This window comes from Mustela lutreola, chromosome 11 (assembly GCF_030435805.1).
Source record: "Mustela lutreola isolate mMusLut2 chromosome 11, mMusLut2.pri, whole genome shotgun sequence".
Classification (NCBI taxonomy): domain Eukaryota; kingdom Metazoa; phylum Chordata; class Mammalia; order Carnivora; family Mustelidae; genus Mustela; species Mustela lutreola.
This window is the reverse complement of record NC_081300.1, coordinates 49,028,829-49,043,448: the sequence shown is the minus strand read 5'-3', so window position 1 is coordinate 49,043,448 and position 14,620 is coordinate 49,028,829. Positions and strand designations below refer to the sequence as shown.

The 14,620-nt window shown below is 37.3% G+C and overlaps 1 protein-coding gene across 7 annotated transcripts in view; it reads right to left on the bottom strand.

The window, feature by feature from the left end:
- ESCO1 (establishment of sister chromatid cohesion N-acetyltransferase 1) overlaps window positions 1-14,620 on the bottom strand; it is an 84,396-nt gene that overhangs the window by 57,249 nt on the left and 12,527 nt on the right. For 6 of the 7 annotated variants that reach the window (XM_059138927.1, XM_059138922.1, XM_059138924.1 and 3 more), the window contains exon 2: window positions 3,463-3,564. The exons of the other annotated variant lie outside the window; for it this stretch is intronic. The gene's annotated coding sequence lies outside the window, so the exon portion shown is untranslated. The remainder of the gene's footprint in view (window positions 1-3,462; window positions 3,565-14,620) is intronic. 7 annotated transcript variants of the gene reach the window in all.

The following is a 14,620-nucleotide window of genomic DNA, read 5'->3' as shown; positions in this document are numbered from 1 at the left end:
TTTTGAATTTCTCCAAGATCCGTATCTTAAAACCCTTCACACCCCCACCTTCTTTTGCCATGTCCACAATCTCTTTCAGGATTTCCTTGACTGGCTCTGTTGTAAATTCTGTGTAGTCATACACAAGTTCTAGACATATTTTTCCTCCTGCAGGAATTTACTGTTTGGGGCTTAGTGGTTTTCATGGCTTATTCTATAAACAATGATGGCATCCTCAATGATGTAATCCTTCCAGACTTTCATAATGATCTATTAGGGTCTCTTTGAAAATCCTTACTAGACAGTACCATGTGTGGAGAGCCTTAAACGTCCTTAAGACCTCCTGATCTAGGGACGCCTGGGTGGCTCAGTTGGTTAAGCAGCTGCCTTCGGCTCAGGTCATGATCCCAGCGTCCTAGGATCGAGTCCCACATCGGGCTCCTTGCTCCGCAGGGAGCCTGCTTCTCCCTCTGACTCTTCCTTCCACTGTCTGCCTGTGCTCGCTCTCGCTCGCTCTCTCTCTGACAAATAAATAAATAAAAATTTAAAAAAAAAAAAAAAAAAAGACCTCCTGATCTAGAGGCTAAATTAGAAATGTTGTGCTTAGGGTCATGTAGACCACTTTGATGCCTTTGGTGTTGAACTCATCAGATTCTGAGTGCCCGGGGACATTGTCTAAGATCAAAAGAACTTTAAAAGGCAGTGCCTTACTGTCAATTACTTCCTGATGTAAGAAAGAAAGCACTGATAGAACCAATCCCAAAAAAGGATTCTCATTGTCCAGGCCTTTTTGCTGTACAACCAAATCTCTGGCTGGGGTGACCTGCTTGCTCAGACAGTAGAACATGAGACTCTTGATCTCAGGGCTGAGTTCAAGCCCCACCTTGGAGGTAGAGATTTAAAAAGTTGGGCAGCTGGTGTTGATCTTTTCCCTTCAAGGTCTAGAGATTAACAGCTTTATAAATAAGGACAGTCCTGGTCATAAAACCAATTGCACTTGCACAAAACAGTACAGTTAGCCAACCCCTTCTTGTACCTTACTTTTTGTCTGCATTAAGAAAAACCTGTTCAGGGGCACCTGAGTGGCTCAGTTGGTTGGACGACTGCCTTCGGCTCAGGTCATGATCCTGGAGTCCCGGGATCGAGTCCCACATCGGGCTCCCAGCTCCATGGGGAGTCTGCTTCTCCTTCTGACCTTCTCCTCACTCATGTTCTCTCTCACTGTCTCTCTCTCTCAAGTAAATAAATAAAATCTTTAAAAAAAAAAAAAAAAGAAAGAAAGAAAAAGAAAAACCTGTTCAGGGACGCCTGGGTGGCTCAGTTGGTTAGATGACTGCCTTCGGCTCAGGTCATGATTCTGGAGTCCCGGGATCGAGTCCCTCATCGGACTCCCAGCTCTATGGGGAATCTGCTTCTCTCTCTGACCTTCTCCTCATTCATGCTCTCTCTCACTATCTCTCTCTCAAGTAAATAAATAAAATCTTAAAAAAAAAAAAAGAAAAGAAAAGAAAAGAAAAGAAAAAAAGAAAAACCTGTTCAGGGGGCACCTGGGTGGCTCAGTGGGTTAAGCCTTTGCCTTCGGCTCAGGTTGTGGTCTCGGGGTCCTGGAATCAAGCCCCACATCGGGCTCTGTGCTCAGCGGGAAGCCTGCTTCTCCCTCTCTCTTTGCCTGCCTCTCTGTCTACTTGTGATCTCTCTCTCTCTGTCAAATAAATAAATAAAATCTTTAAAAAAAAAAAAACTGTTCAGGCAAATATCCTTCCTTTCTTCTCAGTGATTTTCTTAATGGTATTTGAGAACTCATCTGCTGCTGCCTCTTGGTCAGCAGAAGCTGCTTCTCCTATTTTCTTGACATTTTAAAAATCAAACCTTTTTCTAAAATTTTCAAACCATCCTCTGCGAGCACTAAATTCTCCAGCTTTAGAGCCCTTCACCTTCCTTTTGCTTTAAGTTGTCCTAAATGACTTCACCTTTCCTCAAATCATACTGGAGTCTATGGGTATGCCTTTCTTAGAGCAGTCAGACAACCACATAAAAGCTGCATTTTCAATATGAGATAAAAAGGTATTTCAAAAAGTCTAAGGTTTTGACACTTCTGGCGTAACCACAGCAATAGCTTCATGAACTTCCTTCTCTTTTCCTATATGGTCCTTACACTGGATTCATTTATCTTGAACTGGTGGGCAACTGTAGCTGCAGGCCTCAATCTATGGTACTTATCAAACAACTCAACTTTTTTCTTGTAAGGTCATCCCTTCTCTCTGCTTCTTGGGAGTACTTCCAGCATCACTAGTGGTACTTCAAATGGATCCCCTGGTGGTTTTTAAGGTTTACAGTACTGCACTAAACGTGATGAGAAATACGCAACAACTGCCAAGACCACTTTTTACTGTGATATGCAATTTACTGCAGAGACAAACTGCTCAGAGATGATTAGCGTCACACGGTGTTTTAAGCAGACTCATATACCTGAGCTCACCAAAACAGCAACATAAGATGGCTATAAAATTATTACAGTAGTAGAGTATATACTATAGTTAATTTTATGCAGTTATGATTTAATACTGCATCTTTATGTTTGTTTACATTTTTTACAGTGGATGATGCAATGTATGTTAAGTGTCTGTACACATTTTAATAAATTTTAACTTAAATAGATCTATGAATATTTTATGGTAGCAAGTAACGAGCTACATATATTTTATGCATTTATGAAACACCTAAATTTTTTATTTTTTCAGTATTTCTAAGCTACATGGTTTATCTGCAAGCTTTTTTTTAAACTGCCACAAATCTCAAAAATTTTTCCAATATATTTGTTGAAGAGATCCACATAAATGGACACAAACAATTCAAGCACATGTTGTTCAAGGGTCAACTGTAATCGACAGTAAAAGACAGCAGATGAGTCATGCCCTAAGGTCAGGAGAGAAATAGAGATAGTCTTTTGGAAGTGATAGAGATGTTCTATGTTTTGACTTGTATGTAATGGTGGTTTCAAGAGTGTGTATTTCTGTCAAAACCCACCAAATTGTACAGTTTAAGAGAGTGAAATTTACTGTACATAAATTATACTTTCATAAAGCTGTCAAAAAAATAGTGCTGTAAGTAACTGAAATGGACCTACACCTGCAACTAAGAAGCATTGTTAAATCAAAAAACAGCAAGGTGCAGAAGGTAAAAAAAAATAATTTTTTAGAAAAAGAGGGAAATTCATAGAAACATATGCTTGCTTACGCACACAACAAGTATGGAAAGATACATAATAAATATAATAGTGAAGATTTCTGGGAAAAAGAACTACAAAACCAGTGTCAGCAGTGTGAAAAGCTTACTTTTCACTATATACCCACTCAAATGTTTTATAATGTAGACATATAACCTAATCAAAATTAAAATATATTTCTCTGAAAATATAGTTATATTTGGCAGACTGACTAATTAATCTTGGAAGGCACCAAATTATAAAAGTATGTCACTTACCTTACTGAGCCAGAAATCACATTATCACTGTTTCTTTAAGTTGACTGATGTTGTTTCCAAATGAATGATGCCTCTAACAGCTTCCTATGTTTGGGAATTAATCTTCAAAAAAAAAAAAAAATCCTATAACTAAGTAAAACAATCTATTAAAAACACGTAAGAATATAAAAGTACTACTGTCTATTTTTTTTTTAAGATTTTATTTATTTATTTGTCAGAGAAAGAGCGAGCGAGAGTGAGCACAGGCAGACAGAGTGGAAGGCAGAGTCAGAGGGTGAAGCAGGCTCCCTGAGGAGCAAGGATCCCGATGTGGGACTCGATCCCAGGACGCTGGGATCATGACCTGAGCCGAAGGCAGCTGCTTAACCAACTGAGCCACCCAGGCGTCCCAGTACTACTGTCTATTAACTCATATATTAAACTTAAGACTAAACTAGACTAAGTAAACAACTGTCTAATAACAATATAAAGCATCACATATTTTTACACCATGTAATAGATTAGGTTTTTCTTGAGTGTATTTTCCTTTCCAACCAGTGCTGAGGTTGGCCACATGCCTTCCTTTGGCCTCATGGTGGGCAGAGTATACTTCCCTGCCCCCAAAACCTTAGCCATCTAAATTGCTTTGGCCAATGGTGTATTAGCAGAAATGTTGCAGAGTTTGAAATGTCTTTGTGCAGCTGTGCATCCTCTTGTACCTCTGCCATTACCATGAGAAGAGCTTCACCAATAGATGAAGTCCTAGAACCCAGAATAAACATAAAGACTAGAACTGAGCCAAACCCCAAATGAGGAGCCAAGGAAAACCCACAGTGAGAAATAAAGCCCACCCACACCCACAGCTGCCCAGCCAACCCAAACCCAAGTCACCTAACCCACAACTGCTCTGCAGATGTATGATCAATAATTAACTGCTGTTTTAAGCCACTGAGTTCTAGGGCAGTTTCTTATACAGTAATAACTAATATATATTTGCGATTAATTTTTATATTCTAAGGAACTCTAAACTTACCAAAGATTAAGCCCCAAAATATAACAAAAAAGCTCATTTATATTCCTTTACTACTTTAGCACTAAGGATTATAATTTTAAAATGATGAATAGGGACGCCTGGGTGGCTCAGTTGGTTGGACAACTGCCTTCGGCCCAGGTCATGACCCCGGAGTCCTGGGATCAAGTCCCACATCAGGCTCCCAGCTCCATGGGGAGTCTGCTTCTCCCTCTGACCTTCTCCTCGCACATGCTCTCTCTCACTGTCTCTCTCTCAAATAAATAAATAAAAATCTTTTAAAAAACTAAATAAATAAAAATAAAAATAAAAATGATGAATATTCTTCTTTTACATCTATTTCTCCCAATTTCTAAATATTTTAAAACATTTGGCAGTGGGGACCTAACTTATAGAAGAGAAACTGATACACAACTCTATAGTACCTGTCAATCACCTGGTCAGGTGTGCCAAGGACCACTTCAGTTCTAGTTTGCCTTCATGTTAAACCATCACTAATCTAGCATTACATGACTTAATAATTCCCATTTCTTCACAACTCTTAAATAAAATCTTGCAAATAAGAACTGAAATGCACCCTCTCATATGTCAGCAAATCAACAAGGCCACTCCTACAACCCAGAGCTAGATTAATATAATCTTAACGAAAACAGTATCAGGGTAAAAAAAAAAAAAAACAACAAAACACAGTGATTAAGATTTACATAAAATGACCACTTTAGAAAACCTAAAATAATGTATTTTATACAAAAAGAACTCCTAAGACACGTTAGAAAATACCGAGAATTTAACAATAATCCAATTTCCAACAGTGCTTTATAATAAAAAGTATTCAAATTTTAATCATTAAAATATTTGATTAAGACAATTTTAAATTTTATTTGACAGAGAGAGCATAAGGGGGGTTGTGTGGGGAGAGGCAGAAGGAGAGGGAGAATTGGACTCTGCTCAGCATCCTTGATCCCAGGACCCTGAGATCATGACTTAAGTCAAAGGCAGATGCTTAACTGACTGAGCCATCCAGGTACTCCATGATTATTAAAAAAAAAAAAATTTTTTTAACTAGAAAGGAAAAAAAAATTTTGGATTGTATATCAGCCAATATATTTTAATATTAAAGTCATTTTTTTTAAAAAACACTTCATCATTGGGGCACCTGGGTAGATCAGTCAGTTGAGGGTCCAACTCTTGATTTCAGCTCAGGTCATGATCTCAGGGTTACAGGATCAAACCCCAAGTTGGACTCCAATTCAGCAGGAAAGTCTGTTTGAGCTTCTTCCTCCCTCTCCGAAATAAATTTTTAAAATATCAAAACAAATTATATAATTGAGATATAATTCCTTACCACAAAATTAACCTCTTTATAGTACAACTTAGTGAGTTTTAATATATTCAGAGTTGTGCAACAAACAACTGCCAGTATCTAATTCCAGAACATTTTCATGACTTCAAAAAAATCCCCCCAAAACAAAAAATCATGCTCACTAAAGTCATTCCCTATCCCCCTCTCCCTCCAGCCCCTGGCAACTACAAATCTACCTTCTGTTTCTATGGATTTGACTATTGTAGATGTTGCATATAAATGGAATCATAATATATGGCCTCTTGTGATTGGCTTCTTTCATTTAATGTTTTCAAGTTCATATAACATAGCATGTATCTGTAACGCCCTGTGATTTTTATGGCTGAATACTATTCCATTGTACAAACATGCCACATTTGTTTAACTATTCATCAGTTCCTGGATATTTGACAGACGGTTTCTATCTTGTGGCTATCACAAATAATGCTATGAACAACCCTACTGAGTTTTGTGTGAACACAGGGTTTCCAATCTCTTGGTTATATAAAAAGAATTATGACTGCTAGACCATATGGTATTTAACTTCAGAGGGACTATTTTCCAAACAAGATGTGTCATTTTACATTTCCACCAGCCATGTATGAGAGTTCCAATTTCTCTATATCCTTGTCAGCATTTTTTACTATCTTTTTAAACTTTAGTCATCCTTTTGAGTATAAAGTGGTATCTTATTGTACTTCTGATTTGTATTTTCCTAATGACTAACTAGGTGAGCAATTTCATGAGTTTACTAGCCATTTGTATTTCTTCTCTGCAGAAATATATATTCATATTCTTTCCTTTTTTAAATTGGGACATTTTTCTTTTTATTATTGAGTTGTAACAGTTCTTTATCTGGATATTAGATTCTCAGCAGATGCACTGCTCACAGATATTTTCTCTAATTCTGTTACCAGTCACTTTATTTTCCTTGATAGAGCCCTTTGATGCACAAGCCTTTTTTTTTTTAATTATTTATTTATTTGACAGGCAGAGATCACAAGTAGGCAGAGAGGAAGGCAAAGAGAGAGAGAGAGAGAGAGAGAGAGGAGGAGGAAGCAGGCTCCCTGCTGAGCAAAGAGCCCGATGTCCAGGACCCTGGGATCATGACCCAAGCTGAAGGCAGAGGCTTTAACCCACTGAGCCACCCAGGCACCCCACAAGTCTTTAATTGTAATTCAAACCATGGGGATTTACATCTGTAAATCTGCAAATGTTTTCTTCTATTCTATAGGTTACCTTCCCATTTTGTGATGGTTTCCTTTGCTGTGCTATACTGGTTTAGTATGATAGAGTCCACCTGTTCATTTTTGCTTTTGTTGCTTTTGCTTTTCTTTTTTAAGATTTGAGAGAGCAAGCACACCCGCAAGTAAGAAATGGGGCAAAGGGAAAGAGCGTCCCGAGCAGACTCTATGCCCAGCACGGGGTTTGATTTCACAACCCCAAGACCATGATCCAACTTGAAACTAAGAGTCAGACACTTAACTAACTGCACCACCCAGGTACCCTGTTGCTTTTGCTTTTAATGTATATTCACAATTCCATCACCAAGACCTATATCAAGGAGCTTATTCCCTATGTTTTCTTTTAGGAGTTTTATGGTCTCAAGTCTTATACTCATGTCTTTTATCCATTTTGAGTTAATTTTTTGTATAATTTAAGCCAGTGGCCCAGTTTCATTCTTTTGTATGCAGCTGTCCAGTTTTCCCATCAACATTTACTGAAGACTGTCATTTCCCCCATCATATCCTCTTGGCTCCCTTTGTTGTTAAGTTCTAAAATAAGGAACTGTGAATCTCTCAATTTTGTGATTCTTTTTATTTTCTTTTTTAACTTTTATTTTTTTTAAGATTATTTACTTATTTATTTGACAAGAGATCACAAGTAGGCAGAGAGGCAGGCAGAGAGAGAGGAGGAAGCAGTCTCCCCACGGAGCAGACAGCCTACGTGGGACTCGATCCCAGGATATCACAACCTGAGTGAAGGCAGAGGCTTTAACCCACTGAGCCACCCAGGCGCCCGCCATTCTTTTTCAAGATTATTTTGACTATATATTAATTTCAGGATCAGCATACGAACTGCAAAAAAGTCAGCTAGGATTTTAATAGGGATTGCACTGAATCTATAGAACAATTTGAGGAATACTGCCGTCTTAGTAGTAAGTCTTCCAATTCTTGAACACAGATAGCTTTTCATTTATGTAAGTCATCTTTAATTTTTTTTAAATGATGTTTTAGAACTTCCAGCATACAAGGCTTGTACTTCATTTGTTAAATTTATCCCTAAATACTTTATTCTTTTTGATTCTATTACAAAAGGAACTGATTTCTTAATATCCTTTTTAGATGGTATACAGAAATACAACTAATTTTTGTACATTGATCTTGTATCATATAACCTTGTTGAATTCACTTATTAGCACTAATAGGCCTTGGGGACATTTTTGTGGATTTCTTAGAATTTTCTACATACAAGATCATGTCATCTGCAAAATCGTTTTATCTATTCCTTTCCAATCTGGATACCTGTATTTCTTTTTTTTACCTAATTGCCCTGGCTAGAACCTCCAATACAATGTTGAATAAAAGTGTTAAGAGCAGGGACACCTGAGTGGCTCAGTTGGTTAAGTATCTGCCTTCAGCTTGGGTTCTGGGATAGAGTCCAACATCAGGCTTCCCCATTTCTTCCTCTCTTCTGCCTGCCACTCCCCCTGCTCATGCTCTGTCTGATAAATAAAATCTTTTTTTTTTTTTAAAGTGGTGAGAGCAAACATCCTTGTATCACCATTAAGTATGATGCTAAAGATAGGCTTTTCATGGATGCCCTTCTATTCCTTGTTTGAGTGTTTCTATTGTGAAAGGGTGCTGGATTTTGTCAAACGCTTTCTCTACATCTGCTGAGGTGATCATGTATTTCTCCTTTCTTCATTCCATTAACACAGATTTTGACGTTTTGTGTTGAACCAACTTTGCAGTGCTAAGAATAAATCCCACTTCATCCTGGTGCATAATCCTTTTCATACGTTGCTGGATTCAGTTTGCATGTATACAGTTGTATTTACAAAAAATATTGATCTATAGTTTCTTTTCCTTCTGCTATCCTAGTCTAGTTTTGGTATCAGAGTTTTATTCTTGACTCAGTATCTAAGAATTTTTCCATTTCATTTGGGTTATCAGAATTGTTTGTATACTGTTCACAGTATTCCTTTAAAATCCTTTTTCATTTCTAGAAGGTTGCTAGTAATCTGAGCATTCTTTTCTCTTATTAAAACCAGTTTTTATAGGGGCACCTGCATGGCTCAGTCAGTTAAGCATCCAACTCTTGATTTCAGCTCAGGTCATGATATCAAGGTCGTGAGACTGAGCCCTGCACCCGGATCTGTGCTCAACAAAGAGTCTGCTTGAGATTCCTCTCTATCTCTCTACCCCTCACTCTTTGCCCCTCCACACCCTATGCATGCATGTTTTCCCTAAAATAAATCTTTTTAAAAAATTGTTTTTAAGAAGAAAAGCAACTTAGATTAGCTTAATTTCTAGGCTTAACAGCAAATCAGGAGTTTTTAAACTTTTCTACAGCAAGTAGAGAACTTCTCTACACCGTCAAGTCTATAAGGTGACCCAAATTCCAGAGGGAGAAAAACAGACCTTAAGAACTAGTTCTCTCCATCCTTCTTATCTTAGGTCTCTCACTCTTCAGTAGCAAAGGCTCTGTGAACTAGCTGCCCCACTATGGAGAAGCTTCCAAAGGAGGCTGAATGAATGAAATATCAACCCAAAGCTTCTAGTTATTCCTTTTTGCTGGGTTTCCCCTTAAACACAAAAGGGGGCAGGGGGCTTCGCTAGTCACAGGAATCTGTGTTCATGATATATTTTGAGAACTTTATGCTTGTTATGAACAGACCATCCAATTATAATTTCTTTATCCTTAAAACAGGCAGAACACAGAGCTGGCAATACATTATACCTATGCAACACAAAGTGTAAGATCCACTTGGAAGAAGTGGAATTTTCACAGGAATAAAAGAAAAATGTCATTGTCCTCCACTTATAGCCACTGTTTTAGATTTATACCTAGTACTCAATGGCTCATGATCATTTCTGCTACAGGCTTCAAAAGAATAAACAGGGCCAGTAGCATCCATCTGCCTATTCACGAACAGATTAAAATGTTCCCTAAAGGGGCACCTGGGTGGCTCAGTGGGTTAAAGCCTCTGCCTTCGTCTCAGGTCATGATCCCAGGGTCCTGGGATCGAGCCTCACATCGGGCTCTCTGCTCAGTGGAGAGCCTGCTTCCTCTCCCTCTCTCTCTCTCTGCCTGCCTCTCTGCCTACTTGTGATCTCTCTGTCAAATAAATAAATAAAATCTTTTTTAAAAAAATAAAAATAAATAAATAAATAAATAAAACGTTCCCTAAATCATCAAAATGTTAAAGACAAATAAAAATTATTAGATAATATCAAATAGCAAAGCTAGAACTTGATTTATACTGACCTAATAATGAAATTCCTCAATCTCATAAAAAGCTTCTAACAAGAAAACCTATAATTTACATTACAATAGTAAATACTGACTGCTTTCTAAGTTCAGAAAAAAGGCAAGGATATAGTAAACATCTCTCCTCTTTTTTCCATTAACATAGTATTTTACTTTGATTTTTTGTGTTGAACCAACTTTGCAGTGCTAGGTAGAGAAGTTTACCACTTCTTTTCAATATTGTACGTGAGGTCCTACTAACGCAGTAAAGCATGAAAGAGAAACAAAAAGCCTACAGACTAAAACACAAGAAAAACCTGTTGACATGATTACGCAAGTAGAAAACACTAAGGACCTATTTAAAAACCTATTAAAGGGATGCCTGGGTGGCTCAGTTTATTGGGCATCTGCCTTTGTCTCAGGTAATGATCCCAGGACTCTGGGATCAAGTCCCACCTCAGGCTCCCTGCTCAACAGGGAGCATGCTTCCCTCAAATAAATAAATTAATACATACCTCTTTTAAATAAATAAATAAAAATAAAAACCTGTCAAATACATGAATTTAACAAGGTCACAGAATAAAAACTAGTAAGTAATATCAATTACATTTCTATACTCTAGCAAAACAAAACTGGAAAAACAGAATTATTTTAAAAACACAAATTTCAAGACCATCAAAAACATTAAATACTTAAAAAAAAAAAACTCAGAAGACAAAAAAAAAATACTTCTACACTGAAAACCTTGAAGCATTACTATGAGAAATTAAAGAAGTCCTAAATGGAGAAATATACATTTGGAAAACTCAATATTATCAAGATATCCAGTCTCCTCAAACTAACCTACAAATTTATTATTTCCAAATCTACATTCCAGTAGACTTTTTTTTTTTTTTTTTAAGATTTTATTTATTTACTTGAGAGAGAGACAGTGAGAGAGAGCATGTGCGAGGAGAAGGTCAGAGAGAGAAGCGGACTCCCCATGGAGCTGGGAGTCCGACGCGGGACTCGATCCCGGGACTCCAGGATCATGACCTGAGCCGAAGGCAGTCGTCCAACCAACTGAGCCACCCAGGCGTCCCAACATTCCAGTAGACTTTTAAAGAAATCGATATGATGAACCTAAAATTTATGTGGCAATGGAAAAGATCTTAAATAACAAAACCAATTTTGAAAGAAAATGACAAAGATGGAAGCTGTAAGAATTTAAGAGCATACTATTTGAAGAAAGGCAATCAATGGAACACAAAGTCTATAGACACATTCAGACAATACAATAACTGAACATACACCTCACAAAAGATAATTTACGAATGGCCAATAAAGATCTGAGGAAGTGTTCAACATGAGTCATCAGGAAAATGCATATTAAAAACACAGTGAGGGCACCTGGTGGCTCAGTGGGTTAAGCCTCTGCCTTTGGCTCAGGTCAAGATCTCCAGGGTCATGGGATCGAGCCCTGCATTGGGCTCTCTGCTCAGCAGGGAGCCTGCTTCCCCCTCTCTCTGTGCCAGCCTCTCTGCCTACTTGTGCTCTCTGTCAAATAAATAAAGACGTAAAATCTTTAAAAAACAAAACAAAACAAAAAACCCAGTGAGACACTACCACAAACCCACTAAAATAGGAAAAATGTTTAAAACTGACAAAAACCAGTATCCATGAGGCTGTGAACAGTGTAGAACTCTAAGAATGCCACTGGTACGATAAAATGGAATAAATGCTTTGGAAGTTTGGTACTTTCTTATAAAGTTAAATTTTACCTACCCTCTGACCCAAATTCCAGTCCTAATTATTTACCCCCCAAAACATAATACCCCTCAAAATATGACCATAAAAGGACCTATATAAAAATGTTTCTATTAATCCTACATATAAGATATTGATGTGACTCCCTGCACCAATTATTAGGTATATAAAAATAAACTGTGGCATTTTCATGCAATGGAATACTCATGGGGGGAAAAATATAAGCACGTTGTTTATACAACAACATGGAAGAAATTAAAAACCATTATGTTAAGGAAAAGAAGTCAAACACAGAATAGAGCACACATGCATAATCTCACTGACATGAAATTCTAGAACAGGCAAAACACACCTATAATGACAGAAAACACAACAGTGATTACCCAAAGTGGAGTCAAGAACATACTTGAATAGGTTCCAAGGTATGTTTTAGGGATGATGGAAATGTCCTTTATCTTGATTGGAGAGGTAGCTTCACAGGTGTTTCTATGCCCAAACTTATCAAACTTTACAATCTTAATCTGTGCATTCTATTAAATGTAAAATATACTTCAAAAAAGCCATTTTGTAAAAATACATATTTTTTCATAATGTTTGCAGGGATGATATCTTTTTCTTAGAAATTACGAACACTAAATATATGGTTTTGACTGGCTTTTAAATAAAAGTTACTAGTAATTAAGTTTTTCTCTTCACAAAATAGCAAAAGCAATACCTAACAAATGGAAGCATTTAAAAAATAATTCATAAATAAACATTTTAAAATATAAAAAATAATAAAAGCACATAAAAAATAATTCGTTTTTTTTTTTAAGTCCTACTTTTTTTTTTTCCTTTAAACTAAGTTCTACACCCCATATGGCATTTGCCCTCACAACCTTGAGAACAGGGCTGCATTCTCTACCAACTGAGCCAGCCGGGCACCACCCATAAAAAAAATTTAAAACAAAAAAATAAAACAAATCATACCATATATGTAAATATTATGTATTCAAACAAAAATGTCATCTCCTCCAGTGAGGAACAGGGCCTCCTTTTTATGCTCCCAATTTAAATGCACAAATGCTTATTATACCTCTAAATACAGGATTTATTCGTTTATATAACAAGTATGTTTATGTACCCCAGTTATCAAATAGTAACTATTTGTTAATTTACACATGATGGATTTGACCACAAAAAGAGCCATAGTATCTTAGAGTTGGAGAGTCCATTACCTACTCTCATCAGAACCCTGAAAAACTGCAAAATGCCTCAAGAATAGTTGCCTCAAAATCTATAAGGAAAGTTCAACACTAAGTTCACTCATGGGCAATAATTTTCTAAGTATCTTAGCCTTGGAAATTTATCTTAAAAATCTAAAATCATGTTCTGAAGAAAGGGATATGGGGACAAACAGAACAGAGGACAAGAAGTTGCTGTAGCTATTCACTCCCCACCAAGTTCACGTACCTTAGCCAGGATCTGCCCACTAGGACAGTGGTCTCTAAAGCTATTCTGCAGAGAACAATTTGAGAAAGAGCAATCTAGAGAAGACTGTCCAATATGATCATCAATTAGCAATGTGCAGCTACTAAATACCTGAGATGTGGCTAGTCCAAAGTGAGATTTTTTTTTTTTTTAACAACCCTTAAAAATATGTTAAACTATTTTGGGGGGTGGGGGTGGAGCCAAAGTTGGCCTAAGTGCCAAAGTAGTTTATCAACTCCTGCTCTTAAGTACATGGAAGCTGCACTGAATAGTGTCAGATTGATTAAGTGAATCTTACACTCAACAGTAGCCTAGTCAATGAGGCAGAAATACCCACCTTCCCAGGTATACTGAACAAGTCCAAATGGTTAAGGAGGTGGGATTCCAAGATTGAATCTACTCTACTCACTCGGTTCAGCTATAACCTACTTCATACTTGTAGACAAGTCTGCAAACACCGTCATGGTTCTGAAAATTGGATGCTGAGACTGAGCCCTCTTCACTTGGGGATCCTCATACCAATATACCAAAAGGCAAAGAAAGCAATCATGCGTGATTGTACATGGAGAGCAAGGAGCGCTACTTCTGGAACCCAGGACAATCACTGGGTAACCTCTTGCAACCCTCTTATCTAATACCTTGGTCAAAGGCCAACAAAGTTAGGACCACAAAGATCTCAGATTCCACAGAATGAATATCCCCAACTAAACTGATAACAACTCATCCAGTCCAGTGTTGGCATAAACCAAAATGAAATAGGTAAATGACAAAAGTAGCCACTATTATTTTTTATTCATTTTTTTAATGTTTGCTATTAAACTATAGTTAACAGATGATGTTATATTACTTTCAGATGTACAACACAGTGACTCAACTGGTAACTATTATTATTAATTTAGGCTTCACGACCACTTGCAGAAGAGAGGCCGATAGATAGCCCCTGTTTTATGTTGTTTCTTTTCCCCCTCCTCCTCTACCATATATGAAAGGCAAAGGTGGGAGCTAAGTTGCAGGTGAAAAATATGACAGAATTGACATTACCCTCCAAAACCAATAAAATTTTAATGACAAAAAGAGAAAAACAGGGTGCATGGGTGGCTCAGTGGGTTAAAGCCTCA